At 40.1% G+C, this 13939-nt stretch overlaps 1 protein-coding gene across 2 annotated transcripts in view; it reads left to right on the top strand.

The window, feature by feature from the left end:
* Nucleotides 1-13939, top strand: part of olfm2a (olfactomedin 2a) — a 190047-nt gene that overhangs the window by 147945 nt on the left and 28163 nt on the right. The window lies entirely within an intron of this gene.

The following is a 13939-nucleotide window of genomic DNA, read 5'->3' as shown; positions in this document are numbered from 1 at the left end:
GGTCTGAGGCTAAGGCAGACCTGGCCTTGGGTAGTCTACAGCCACCCATCTCCATACACTCATGCATAATTTCAATACATAACCAAGTATTTCGGACAAGTCCTTATATAATCTTTAGTGTACTTCCTTGATGCAATATGTTGGGATCACAGACAAATATGTTACCTGGGCAAAGGAATATAATAATTCTTGGGTAGTGACAAAGCTGTTCTGGAAGATTTTTATGTTAATACATGTAGACGTAGCCTAGCTCAGCATGTGTCGATGTGTATGTGTAGTACTGTGGTGATTAATCAATCAAGCAATCAATTTTATTTATATAGCACCAAATCACAACAAACAGTTGCCCCAAGGCGCTTTATATTGTAAGGCAAGGCCATACAATAATTACGTAAAAACCCCAATGGTCAAAATGACCCCCTGTGAGCAAGCACTTGGCGACAGTGGGAAGGAAAAACTCCCTTTCAACAGGAAGAATCCTCCAGCAGAACCAGGTTCAGGGAGGGGCAGTCTTCTGCTGGGACTGGTTGGGGCTGAGGGAGAGAACCAGGAAAAAGATATGCTGTGGAGGGGAGCAGAGATCAATCACTAATGATTAAATGCAGAGAGGTGTATACAGAGCAAAAAGAGAAAGAAACACTCAGTGCATTATGGGAACCCCCCAGCAGTCTAAGTCTATAGCAGCATAACTAAGGGATGGTTCAGGGTCACCTGATCCAGCCCTAACTATAAGCTTTAGCAAAAAGGAAAGTTTTAAGCCTAATCTTAAAAGTAGAGAGGGTGTCTGTCTCCCTGATCCGAATTGGGAGCTGGTTCCACAGGAGAGGAGCCTGAAAGCTGAAGGCTCTGCCTCCCATTCTACTCTTACAAACCCTAGGAACTACAAGTAAGCCTGCAGTCTGAGAGCGAAGCGCTCTATTGGGGTGATATGGTACTATGAGGTCCCTAAGATAAGATGGGACCTGATTATTCAAAACCTTATAAGTAAGAAGACGAATTTTAAATTCTATTCTAGAATTAACAGGAAGCCAATGAAGAGAGGCCAATATGGGTGAGATATGCTCTCTCCTCCTAGTCCCCGTCAGTACTCTAGCTGCAGCATTTTGAATTAACTAAAGGCTTTTCAGGGAACTTTTAGGACAACCTGATAATAATGAATTACAGTAGTCCAGCCTAGAGGAAATAAATGCATGAATTAGTTTTTCAGCATCACTCTGAGACAAGACCTTTCTAATTTTAGAGATATTGCATAAATGCAAAAAAGCAGTCTTACATATTTGTTTAATATGCGCTTTGAATGACATATCCTGATCAAAAATGACTCCAAGATTTCTCACAGTATTACTAGAGGTCAGGGTAATGCCATCCAGAGTAAGGATCTGGTTAGACACCATGTTTCTAAGATTTGTGGGGCCAAGTACAATAACTTCAGTTTTATCTGAGTTTAAAAGCAGGAAATTAGAGGTCATCCATGTCCTTATGTCTGTAAGACAATCCTGCAGTTTAGCTAATTGGTGTGTGTCCTCTGGCTTCATGGATAGATAAAGCTGGGTATCATGTGTGTAACAATGAAAATTTAAGCAATGCCGTCTAATAATACTGCCTAAGGGAAGCATGTATAAAGTGAATAAAATTGGTCCTAGCACAGAACCTTGTGGAACTCCATAATTAACCTTAGTCTGTGAAGAAGATTCCCCATTTACATGAACAAATTGTAATCTATTAGATAAATATGATTCAAACCACTGCAGCGCAGTGCCTTTAATACCTATGGCATGCTCTAATCTCTGTAATAAAATTTTATGGTCAACAGTATCAAAAAAAGCACTGAGGTCTAACAGAACAAGCACAGAGATGAGTCCACTGTCTGAGGCCATAAGAAGATCATTTGTAACCTTCACTAATGCTGTTTCTGTACTATGATGAATTCTAAAACCTGACTGAAACTCTTCAAATAGACCATTCCTCTGCAGATGATCAGTTAGCTGTTTAACAACTACCCTTTCAAGAATTTTTGAGAGAAAAGGAAGGTTGGAGATTGGCCTATAATTAGCTAAGATAGCTGGGTCAAGTGATGGCTTTTTAAGTAATGGTTTAAATACTGCCACCTTAAAAGCCTGTGGTACATAGCCAACTAATAAAGATAGATTGATCATATTTAAGATCGAAGCATTAAATAATGGTAGGGCTTCCTTGAGCAGCCTGGTAGGAATGGGGTCTAATAGACATGTTGATGGTTTGGATGAAGTAACTAATGAAAATAACTCAGACAGAACAACCTGAGAGAAAGAGTCTAACCAAATACCGGCATCACTGAAAGCAGCCAAAGATAACGATACGTCTTTGGGATGGTTATGAGTAATTTTTTCTCTAATAGTTAAAATTTTATTAGCAAGAAAGTCATGAAGTCATTACTAGTTAAAGTTAAAGGAATACTCGGCTCAATAGAGCTCTGACTCTTTGTCAGCCTGGCTACAGTGCTGAAAAGAAACCTGGGGTTGTTCTTATTTTCTTCAATTAGTGATGAGTAGTAAGATGTCCTAGCTTTACGGAGGGCTTTTTTATAGAGCAACAGACTCTTTTTCCAGGCTAAGTGAAGATCTTCTAAATTAGTGAGACGCCATTTCCTCTCCAACTTACGGGTTATCTGCTTTAAGCTGCGAGTTTGTGAGTTATACCACGGAGTCAGGCACTTCTGATTTAAAGCTCTCTTTTTCAGAGGAGCTACAGCATCCAAAGTTGTCTTCAATGAGGATGTAAAACTATTGACGAGATACTCTATCTCACTTACAGAGTTTAGGTAGCTACTCTGCACTGTGTTGGTATATGGCCTTAGGGAACATAAAGAAGGAAACATATCCTTAAACCTAGTTACAGCGCTTTCTGAAAGACTTCTAGTGTAATGAAACTTATTCCCCACTGCTGGGTAGTCCATCAGAGTAAATGTAAATGTTATTAAGAAATGATCAGACAGAAGGGGGTTTTCAGGGAATACTGTTAAGTCTTCAATTTCCATACCATAAGTCAGAACAAGATCTAAGATATGATTAAAGTGGTGGGTGGACTCATTTACATTTTGAGCAAAGCCAATTGAGTCTAATAATAGATTAAATGCAGTGTTGAGGCTGTCATTCTCAGCATCTGTGTGGATGTTAAAATCGCCCACTATAATTATCTTATCTGAGCTAAGCACTAAGTCAGACAAAAGGTCTGAAAATTCACAGAGAAACTCACAGTAACTCTCTGGACATAAATAAAAATAAACAAAACTGTGTTTCGCTTTGAAGTTATTAATTCAGACTGGATTCTATCGTTCTATCTTGACTTGTCAGAGAGCCACGCAATGTTTGGAGCTGTGTGAACAGAACGGAGGATGATTCTCGTTTCTTTCTCGCAACAAGACAGGAGTCCCAGTTAGTAATTTTAATTCGCACAAAAGTGACTCACAACTCGGTCAGGGATGAAAGTGGTGAAAAACAAAAAAAGCTGAAACCCAAAATTACCCCCAACACCACCTGCACGGAAATGTTTGAATTCTAGAAGCTCTGAAATGCAATCTGGGACTATTCCAGACAATAAACTGGAGTGAGTGCAGCATCCATTTAGGTGAGAAAAAAAACAACTTTCCTTATTCAAATTCATTCCAGTAGTATTCTGCTCTTGCTAGGATGCAGCAGTTTTCTAGTTTGGCAGATAGTTCTGGAGGAAATAACTAAAGAAATTAACAAACTGAAAATATGGTTTGACTGAAACAAACTGTCATTAAACTTAAATAAGACAGGGATGAAATGGAGGTGTAAGAGTCACTAGATGTTCACAGGAAACATATATTTCTGTATGTATTTATTTATTTACGTTAGTTGCTATTATATATTTTCTGTTGTGTTTCTATTCAGGTTCTTTTTGTCTCTTTCTCTAAAATTGTATATAATAATCATTAGATTATTAATATATAAGCAAAAATAAATTTAAGGAATATTACAATTTGAAAACAAATGCACCCGAACGTGATGACGGCTGCAATTGCTAAATGCTAACTTTTAACATTGAAAATGCCATAGACATGCTAACGCGTTAGCATCGCTCCCGTTTTTAAGTTATAAAATACATCTATCAACTGTTTCAGAAGACCATAACAGGTCGGTTTAACATAGAAAAGGTAAATAATACTGACAGACATATGCTCTTTAGGGTTTTAGCGGGGGAAAATTAAGCGAAAGAAAGAAATAAACGAAGCAATCGACCGAAGCATTGCTTCAATCTGTGAACCACGCTTCGATTGGTTCAAGGTTCAAAGCAAAGCTGCGCTGCAGAAAAGTTGATTAAGGACCTGCTGCAGGGCCTGTAATCAATGTAGAGAAATGATCATTTTCCTGACAAACACCCGCCAAAACAATGGCCACTCTGAAGGACCGATAACAGAATCGTTAAGCACAAAGCTTATTGATGTCGGTGGATCGAATCATTTCTTAACGATACCCGAAAGGAACCGGTTCTCGATACCCATCCCTACCCAGAACTAAACCAAACCAACTTTTTTAGGTTCCTTAGATGACCCTAAAACACAATCAGGATGTTCCCAAAAATAAAAACGGGCCTCAAGCCAGTTATCCAAGATGGCATCCAAGATGGCTACCAAAATAGGGTTTTTCACTAAAACACCTTTAAACAATATATAAATAACTTAAATATCACAGAGATTCAATGGGAAGACCATTGCAGGTCACAGCAAACGCATTTGTGCCTAAACTAAATTCATTCATGGGTTTAAGATTCAAAATGGCACCCAAAATGGCCGCCAATAGACCCTTATCATTGAATGTCTGTGACATTTGTTTATATGTTGTTTAAAGGTGTTTTAGTGAAAAACCCTATTTTGGCAGCCATCTTAGATGCCATCTTGGATAACTGGCTTGAGGCCAGTTTTTATCTTTGGAAACATCCTGATTGTGTTTTGGGGTCATCTAAGGAACCTAAAAAAGTTGGTTTGGTTTAGTCGTGGGGGGGGGGGGGGGGTTCAAAGATAGTGGTTGTGGCTCCCCTAGTAATGTTACTCACATTGTGAGGGAATGTTAGCTATGACATTTTGGCCACGTAGCAAACTTCTCTGGGCACAATCCTGAGTATTTGTGTCTCAGTGTTCATGATCCCAACAACTAAAACAGATCAAGGTGACACCCAGGTATCACAGATAGATGGCACCAGTACATACGCCAAGACCTGACCTCTGAAAAAACACCCTAAATAGCATGCACTCAAATGAGAGCTCTTCTAGATCTTTCATGCATAAATCTATCATATACATAATATAATATTACAGTCATACCGTAAAGTGAAAACAGCAGCCAGACAATGAATGTCTGTGTTCTGTTTTCATGGAGTTTAGGGTTATAGGTCCACTGAGCATTGCAAATATTCTCATTTCCCACTAACGTTTAGCACCTGAACACACAAATGCATCAGGAGAGGTTTTGAGCAGAGGAGGAATCTCCACTCATTAGTGCAAGTTGCACTGGTAAGACGTCTTCTGATCCCCCTCGTCTTTTCTATCTAAACAATAAAACTTGAGAAATATTGCTTATTATCATTCATTTGGCTGGTGGATTCTGAGCTTTCTCAGGCTGTCATGTTGCTGTGCAGCTCCTTAGTGAGAAGGTTTGATTTCTGCGGATGTTCAAAAATCTTCCAACATGCGGTCGAGAATGCGTCTCCACAGAACAGTGGAGGAGAAGGCAGGGAGTGACATGATGTGGTTTTGTGAGGGGATGGGGGGGGTAAATTGAGATGCGGAATTGGTTCTGAGGCCCCAATGGATCAATGTGACACCTGAATTAAACAGCGTTCAGTCTGAGTGAAGTTTGTCTTTTCCCCTGATTGTCTCGAGTCTGTGGCTGTCTCGAGTATGTGTTCCTCCAGACCGCATCCGCATTCATGCAATTTAAAAGAAGTGGGTTGTGACAGAAGATGGGCAAAGAAACTGCAAGTGTTTACATATTTAAGCACGCAGACTATTTTCACCCAAATGTGTGTTTGTGTGTTCTTTAATAAAATATCTCAAAAGCAAATTAAATATTTTAACCTGATTTTGTACACAGGTTAAGTCTCACTTAAGGATGAACCAGTTAACCTTTTACATTCAGGAGTCAGTGGTCTAGGTCACAGGGCAAGGTCAAAGTTGTTGCCCAGTGCATGTAAAAAGGGGGGAAATATTTGAAGTCTTGTAACTCATGATTCAGATGCCTTAAACAGATGCCTATCTCTAATGCATTCACAGGGAGAGACAGAACAAATAAATAATACACAGACACTCTGACAAATATGTGACCCACACACACACACACACACACACACACACACACACACACACGTCTTGCTTTATTATCACAAGGAGGAACATTCTTACATGCCAGCTTCAACAACGATCGTCAGCAATGCTCCCACTCTTCTATAAGAATACGTACTTCCTACGGGCACTGCACTAGTTAGACTTAAATCATTGGATCGTTGATAGGTCATTTTAATGGGAGAGGTTGCAATATTGTCCTTTCCTGAAAAGTGACCATGGGAGCAGGTAAAAGGCCTATCTGCAAATCAAGTGTGCAACATATTATCAGATTATCAATCCAAACTATCAGACAGCTCATCGCCCACTACACAGCAGAGTACTACGGATGCATGTACCAATATTATGTAGAGATCACAAAAGTGTAGACATTCAGCAGCAGCATGAAGAACAAGTGGACAATTAGTTTTGAATATTCCTATAATAATAATCCTCATCAATTAAGAACAGAGACAAAAACAAAAAACGTCCATGTTGGCGATAATGTCAAAGTCCAACACTCTCTTGCAATATCAAAACATCATCAGCAAATTAATCACTTTGAATTATATGTAGACACACTCCAAAGCATCATGGTTGATACTCCTAGCCAGAATAATAATATAAAGCTGGTGATTACAGCATGGTGGATTAGTGGTTAGCAATGTTGCCTCACAGCAAGAAGGTCATGAGATCGATTCCCACCTGTGGTCTTTCTGTGTGGAGTTTGCATATTCTCCACGTGTTTGCGTGTGTTCCCTCCAGGTGCTCCAGCTTCCTTCCACATTCAAAAGACATGAAGGTTAGGGGGATTTGAACCTTTAAATTGTCCGTAGGTGTGCATGTAGGTGTGAATGTGTTTCTTTGTCTATATGTGGCCTTGCGACAGACTGGCGTTCTGTCCAGAGTGTATCCCGCCTCACACCCTGTGACTGCTGGGATAGGCTCCAGTCCCCCGTGACCCTTAATTGGAATAAGCGGTTGATGATGAGTGAGTGTAAAACTGGTGATGAAGCCATTCCAACAAATTAAAACAACACAAATAAATAAATATACCAACCAATGTAAACCCCAATTCGAATTAAGTTGGGACATTCTGTAAAATGTAAATAAAAACAGAATACAATGATGTGCAAATCCTCTTCAACCTATATTCAATTGAATACACCACAAAGACAAGATAATTAACGTTCAAACTGATAAATGTTATTGTTTTTGTGCAAATATTTGCTCATTTTGAAATGGATGCCTGCAACACCTTTAAAAAAAAGCTGGGGTGATGGTATGTTTACCACTGTGTTACATCACCTTTCCTTCTAACAACACTCAATAAGTGTTTAGGAACTGAGGACACTAATTGTTGAAGCTTTGTAGGTGGAATTCTTTCATATTCTTGCTTGATGTACGACTTCAGTTGTTCAACAGTTCTTGGTCTCCATTGTCGTATTTTGCGCTTCATAATGCACCACACATTTTCAATGGGTGACAGGTCTGGACTGCAGGCAGGTCAGTCTAGTACCTGCACTCTTTTACTATGAAGCCACACTGTTGTAACACGTGCAGAATGTGGCTTGGCATTGTCTTGCTGAAATTTTCAGGGACGTCCCTGAAAAGACGTTGCTTGGATGGCAGCGTGTTTTGGTCCCAAACCTGGATGTACCTTTCAGCATTGATGGTGCCATCACAGATGTATAAGTTGTCCATGCCATGGGCACTAACACACCCCCAGACCATCACAGATGCTGGCTTTTGAACTTTGTGCTGGTAACAATCTGGATGGTTTTTCCCTCTTTTGTCCAGAGGACACGACGTCCATGATTTCTAAAAACAATTTGAAATGTGGACTCATCAGACCACGGCACACTTTTCCACTTTGCATCTGTCCATTTCAAATGAGCTCGGGCCCAGAGAAGGTGGCAGCGTTTTCTGGATGTTGTTGATGTATGGCTTTCACTTTGCATGGTAGAGTTTTAACTTGCACGTGTAGATGTAGCGACGAACTGTATTAACTGACAGTGGTTTTCTGAAGTGTTCCTGAGCCCACGCGGTAAGATCCTTTACACAATGATGTCAGTTTTCAATGCAGTGCTGCCTGAGGGATCGAAGGTCACTGGCATTCAATGCTGGTTTTCAGCCTTGCCGCTTACGTGTAGAAAGTTCTCCAGATTCTCTGAATCTTCTGATTATATTATGGACTGTAGATGATGGAATACCTAAACTCCTTGCAATTGAACATTGAGAAACATTGTTTTTAAACTGTTGGACTATTTTTTCACACAGTGGTTCACAAAGTGGTGATCCTCGCCCCATCTTTTCTTGCGAACGGTTGAGCCTTTTTGGGATGCTCCTTTTATACCCAGTCATGACATTCACAATTAGTGTCCTCAGTTCACAAATGCTTATTGAGTGTTGTTAGAAGGAAAGGTGATGTAACACAGTGGTAAACATGCCGCTGCCCCAACTTTTTTGAAACGTGTTGCAGGCATCAATTTCAAAATGAGCAAATATTTGCACAAAAACAATAAAATTTATCAGTTTGAACATTAAATATCTTGTCTTTGTGGTGTATTCAATTGAATATAGGTTGAAGAGGATTTGCAAATCATTGTATTCTGTTTTTATTTACATTTTACACAATGTCCCAACTTCATTGGAATTGGGGTTGTAGAAAACATCATCTTGAGGACAAAAGCACAAAAGTACTTGTACAAAACAGTTCCAAGATAATAATAATAATAATAATAATAATTCAGGAGTCTTGGAACTCATTTTACTGTGATATTCCAAGTGTGAAATGTGATTTTGAAAAAAGTCTGTAATACAAATAAAAAGATAAAAAAAAAAAACATAAGTTATACTGGTATTTTATTATTTTTTTATTTACTTATTTACAGTACATTTGAAAAGTATTCACAGTGCTTCACTTTTTCAATATTTTGTTATATTACAGCCTCATTCCAAAGTGGAGTAAATTCTTTTTTTCCCTCCTCAAAACTGTACTCACAACACCCCATAATGACAAAATAAAAAATTTTTTTGTTTTTGCAATTTACTAAACAAACAAACAAACAAACCAAGAAATCACATTTACATAAGTATTGAAATCCTTTGCTCAGTATTTTGTTGATGCACCTTTGGCAGCAATTATAGCCTCAGGTCAACTTGAATATGATGCCACAAGCTTGGCACACCTATCTTTGGGCAGTTGTGCCCATTCCTCTTTGCAGTACTTCTCCAGCTCCATCAGATTGGATGGGGACCGTAGGCACACTACCGTTTTCAGATATCTCCACTGATGTTCAATCAGATTCAGGTCTGGGCTCTGGCTGGGCCACTCAAGGACATTCACAGTTGTCCTGAAGCCACTCCTTTGATATCTTGGCTGTGTACTTAGGGTCATTGCTGAAAGATGAACCTTCTCCACAGTCTGAGGTCAAGAGCATATTTTCATCCAGGATGTCTCTTTACATTGCTGCATTCATCTTTCCCTCAAACCTGACTAGTCTCCCAGTTCCTGCTGCTGAAAAACATCCCCACAGCATGATGCTGCCACCACCATGCTTCACTGTAGGGATGGTACCTGGTTTCCTCCAAACATGACGCCTGACATTCACACCATAGAGTTCAAGCTTTGTCTCATCAGACCAGAGAATTTTGTTTCTCATGGTCTGAGAGTCCTTCAGGTGTCTTTTGGTAAACTCCAGGTGGGCTGCCATGTGCCTTTAACTAAGGAGTGGCTTCCATCTGGCCACTCTACCATACAGGCCTGACTGGTGAATTGCTGCAGAGGTGGTTGTCCTTCTGGAAGGTCCTCTTCTCTCCACAGAGGAATACTGAAGCGCTGACAGAGTAACCATCAGGTTCTCGGTCACATCCCTGACTAAGGCCCTTCTCCCCCGATCATTCAGTTTAAATGGGCAGCCAGCTCTAGGAAGAATCCTGGTGAATCTGAACTTCTTTCATTTACAGATGATGGAGACCACTGTGTTCATTGGGACCTTCAAAGCAGCAGAAATGTTTATGTACCCTTCCCCAGATTTGTGCCTCAAGACAATCCTGTCTCAGAGGTCTACAGACTATTCCTTTGGCTTCATGCTTGGTTTGTGCTCTGACATGCACTGTCAACTGTGGGACATTATATGTAGACATGTGTGTGCCTTTTCAAATTATGTCCAATCAACTGAATTTACCCCAGGTGGACTCCAATTAAGCTGTAGAAATATCTCAAGGATGATCAGTGGAAACAGGAGGCACATGTGCTCAATTTTGAGCTTCATGGCAAAGGCTGTGAATACTTATATACGAGTGATTTCTTTGTTTTTTTTATTTTTAATAAATTTGCAAAAATCCCCCCCCCAAAAAATAACTTTTTTCACAGTCATTATGTGGTATTGTGTGTAGAATTTTGAGGAAAAAATTTTTTTTTCATCCATTTTGGAATAAAGCTGTAAGAGCCCTGTCCCACTGGCGTTTAGGAGGATTTGCGTATGGATTGTGCACAAAATTGGCCCATATTCGCCAAACAACCGCAATATCCGTGTAACATGCCTGTATGAGTCGGCCGTCATCCGAACATGTCCGTGATCATCCGCAGAGGCACGCATGTCCGCACCCAGGATTTTTGAGCTACTCAAAAATCTGGATGTGCATAACATCCGCCTTACATACTCAATACATACTCAATTCATACACAATACATACTCACTCTATGTGCTGTATATCTGCCGTTAACTGCTGATATCCGCAACTGACAGGGATTTGCGGCTTGGCAGCGGACCGGGACAGTGTGTAAAACAGATATCGTGCCTATCACGTCCACATCACAAACTAAAACATGTTGTAGCGAATGCATACAGATTGGCCACGAATAAAGTGTTTATATTACATCTGCTTTGCAGACAATCTGTGAATGCATAACAAACACGTCACGTAAACCCAAAGTACTATATGTGGCAGAAACCGACATACCTGCCAGTCAGTGCCAGTCCGGCTGTGTAAATCCACAAAGACGTAGCTGCTGCAATCGCGTCTCCTCCAGGACTTTTATTTAACACCAACAAAAGGAAGAGTTGCTGTTTAGCCACAACTCATGCTGAAGTCTGTCTTCTGTGACACTCTTAAAAAAAACACACACACACATCTCACACCCTGAGTGGCTTCCCCCTCCCGCTCCCCAAACTCATGAACAGTTAACCCTCGCATGACAACAAGAAAATTAACTCTGTGATCAACTTGTCCAAGTCCAGCAAATGCTCCAGAGGCTGTATTGTTGATGTGAATAGTGATGCCGATGGCCCGAATGAGCTTATTTTATGTCCGCAATGCAGATGCCGTGCACGCGCAACACATGTGTGATGCATTCATAATACACCCGTAATACTGCCGTGATAATCTCAATGTGTCGGATCAGTTTCCTCACTACATGCGTTATATAACTGTGATTGTTCATCATATATTCACTATATATTATTAATATATCCGTAATTCATACTGGGACATTTGTAATTTTTGGCCATTTTTGTTGCGGATGACAACGAACGCCCGTACTTTGTATACTCAATTAATTAATTAATCCTCTCCCCAGTGGGACAGGGCCCTAACATAAAAATGTGGAAAAAAGTGAAATGCTGTGAGTACTTTCTGGATGCACTGTATTTCATATTCACAGACTCATACATAATCATGAGATCGCTTGTGTTTCTACCAGTTTCTCTCCATTTTCTAACCAAAAGCTGCAAATGTCTGAAAAAAAACCTTGTTTACTTCAAAGCCAAGTGAAAACAACAGTGTCTTGCTGCAACCATAAACGATATTTGTTGGTGTGCTTGCACATAAACTTTGGATGAAAATGGAAAACACTTTTTTTTTTTAAAATGCTGATATGTGCTGTGGAAATTCAGCAAAACAAAACAATTACATTGCAGTCGATTATGAGAATACTCAGGCTTTAACGCAGCAAAGCTGCAAGATCTTATCGGATAAACTGCTGTAAAAAAAAACTGAACAGAAGCTTCATAAATTTATAATTAATAGAGTGGGTGTTTTGTTGGAATGCACTGTGCAGTGTAATTGATGTTGTGTGGACTTTCTCTGCATGCACAGTGCTTCTCAGACAACATTTCCCAGAACCAAATACTCCCAACTAATTCAGTCCTGACTAATGAGGACACTTTGGTTCAGCCGTTGTTTGAGCTGCATACAAGTTCAAAAACCAACAGCGCATCTGTACACATCACACCACCATGCACAACCTCATTTGAACCCAGAGCATGTGGTGAGCAAGCGAACCAGTTTCAAATACCCTCCCCGACTCTGAAATCCAAGGATACACTAACAATGTCAAAACTAGCTTGTGTTCACAGAATGTAAAAGCAGCTTTTATATAACGGCTGAGTAGATCCTTGTCATTCGATTGGTGGCTTGTATGTCACATGACATGGATTATTCATACCATTTGCTGTTGTGTTTCATTGACCGTGCAGTAGTTCTTTTAGCATGCAATTTTGGTGCTATATGAAATATGCTACTGAACGCCCCGACCACCACGCATCCTACCGGGGGGCGGCGTTTAGCCAAACATGGCAGAGTTCATTTTGCTGACTGACATCAATTTGAAGGTGCTAATTGATGCTGTTAATTATTCTGACAAAGAAAAAAACAATCCACCACGCCATAAGCCATCTGGAGGCATGACGAGCTGGACAAACCCTCAGTGATATTACTCATATGTTTTTCTGATCAATGGGTTTGAAGCTCAAATGGTGCATCTCTTGATGACACCATCTTAGCAATGCCCGACTCTGCCTAACTCTCGGTCAACCCATTAATGGGAAAAGAGGTGGAGCATGGGCAGCACCCTTGTGACTTGGCGGGACAAATGAAGCTTTAACACACCCATCTGTCTTGAAGTTACCAATCTAGCTCAGGTTAACAACTTAAATAATCTGTGTTCGGGTGTTTGATTATCATAGAGGTTTTATGGGCTGGGCAGTGGACCTCAATAGGTGGTTTGGGTATGGATATTAAAAACTGATTAGCATATTGCCAACATCACCAAGCTATCAATACCCAATGTCCGTACCTACTAATTAGCACTCACGGTACAATTTTCCACTGAGTGGAAATACTGGAGCACTGACTTCTCAGTAATTAACCACACAGCAAGCCACATAATCTCAGATATACTGTATGTAATAAAATGCTCAGAAAGAACAACCATGATCAAGTCCACAACAGCTAGTGGGCCACTAGTGACTAGATCCAGCAAACTAGCTGTCCCTCAAAGTGACCATGCCCATAATTATTTTTAAATAGCTTAAACTCATGGGTTATACAAAAAAACAAACAAACAAAAAATGTCCATACAGCTGTCATGAACATGGAAATCAGAACAAAATGACCAAAGTTGTAATGTTGGACATTTAAACATAGGCATCTATGGGAATTCACTTGCCTTTGAAGGCAGACTCAAGTGGCCATTCATGGAACTGCAGGTTTTTGACACTTAAGCATCAGCTTTATTTTTCAGCACCAGAGGTTTTCTGCTTTGCCTACATCAAAGCTGATGCTGAGAAGATGGTATTGCATACTTTGGGATATAAACTAAGCGTGGATTAG

This window comes from Thalassophryne amazonica, chromosome 16 (genome assembly GCF_902500255.1).
Source record: "Thalassophryne amazonica chromosome 16, fThaAma1.1, whole genome shotgun sequence".
Taxonomy (NCBI): Eukaryota; Metazoa; Chordata; class Actinopteri; order Batrachoidiformes; family Batrachoididae; genus Thalassophryne; species Thalassophryne amazonica.
This window is presented reverse-complemented; position numbering and strand designations above follow the sequence as displayed.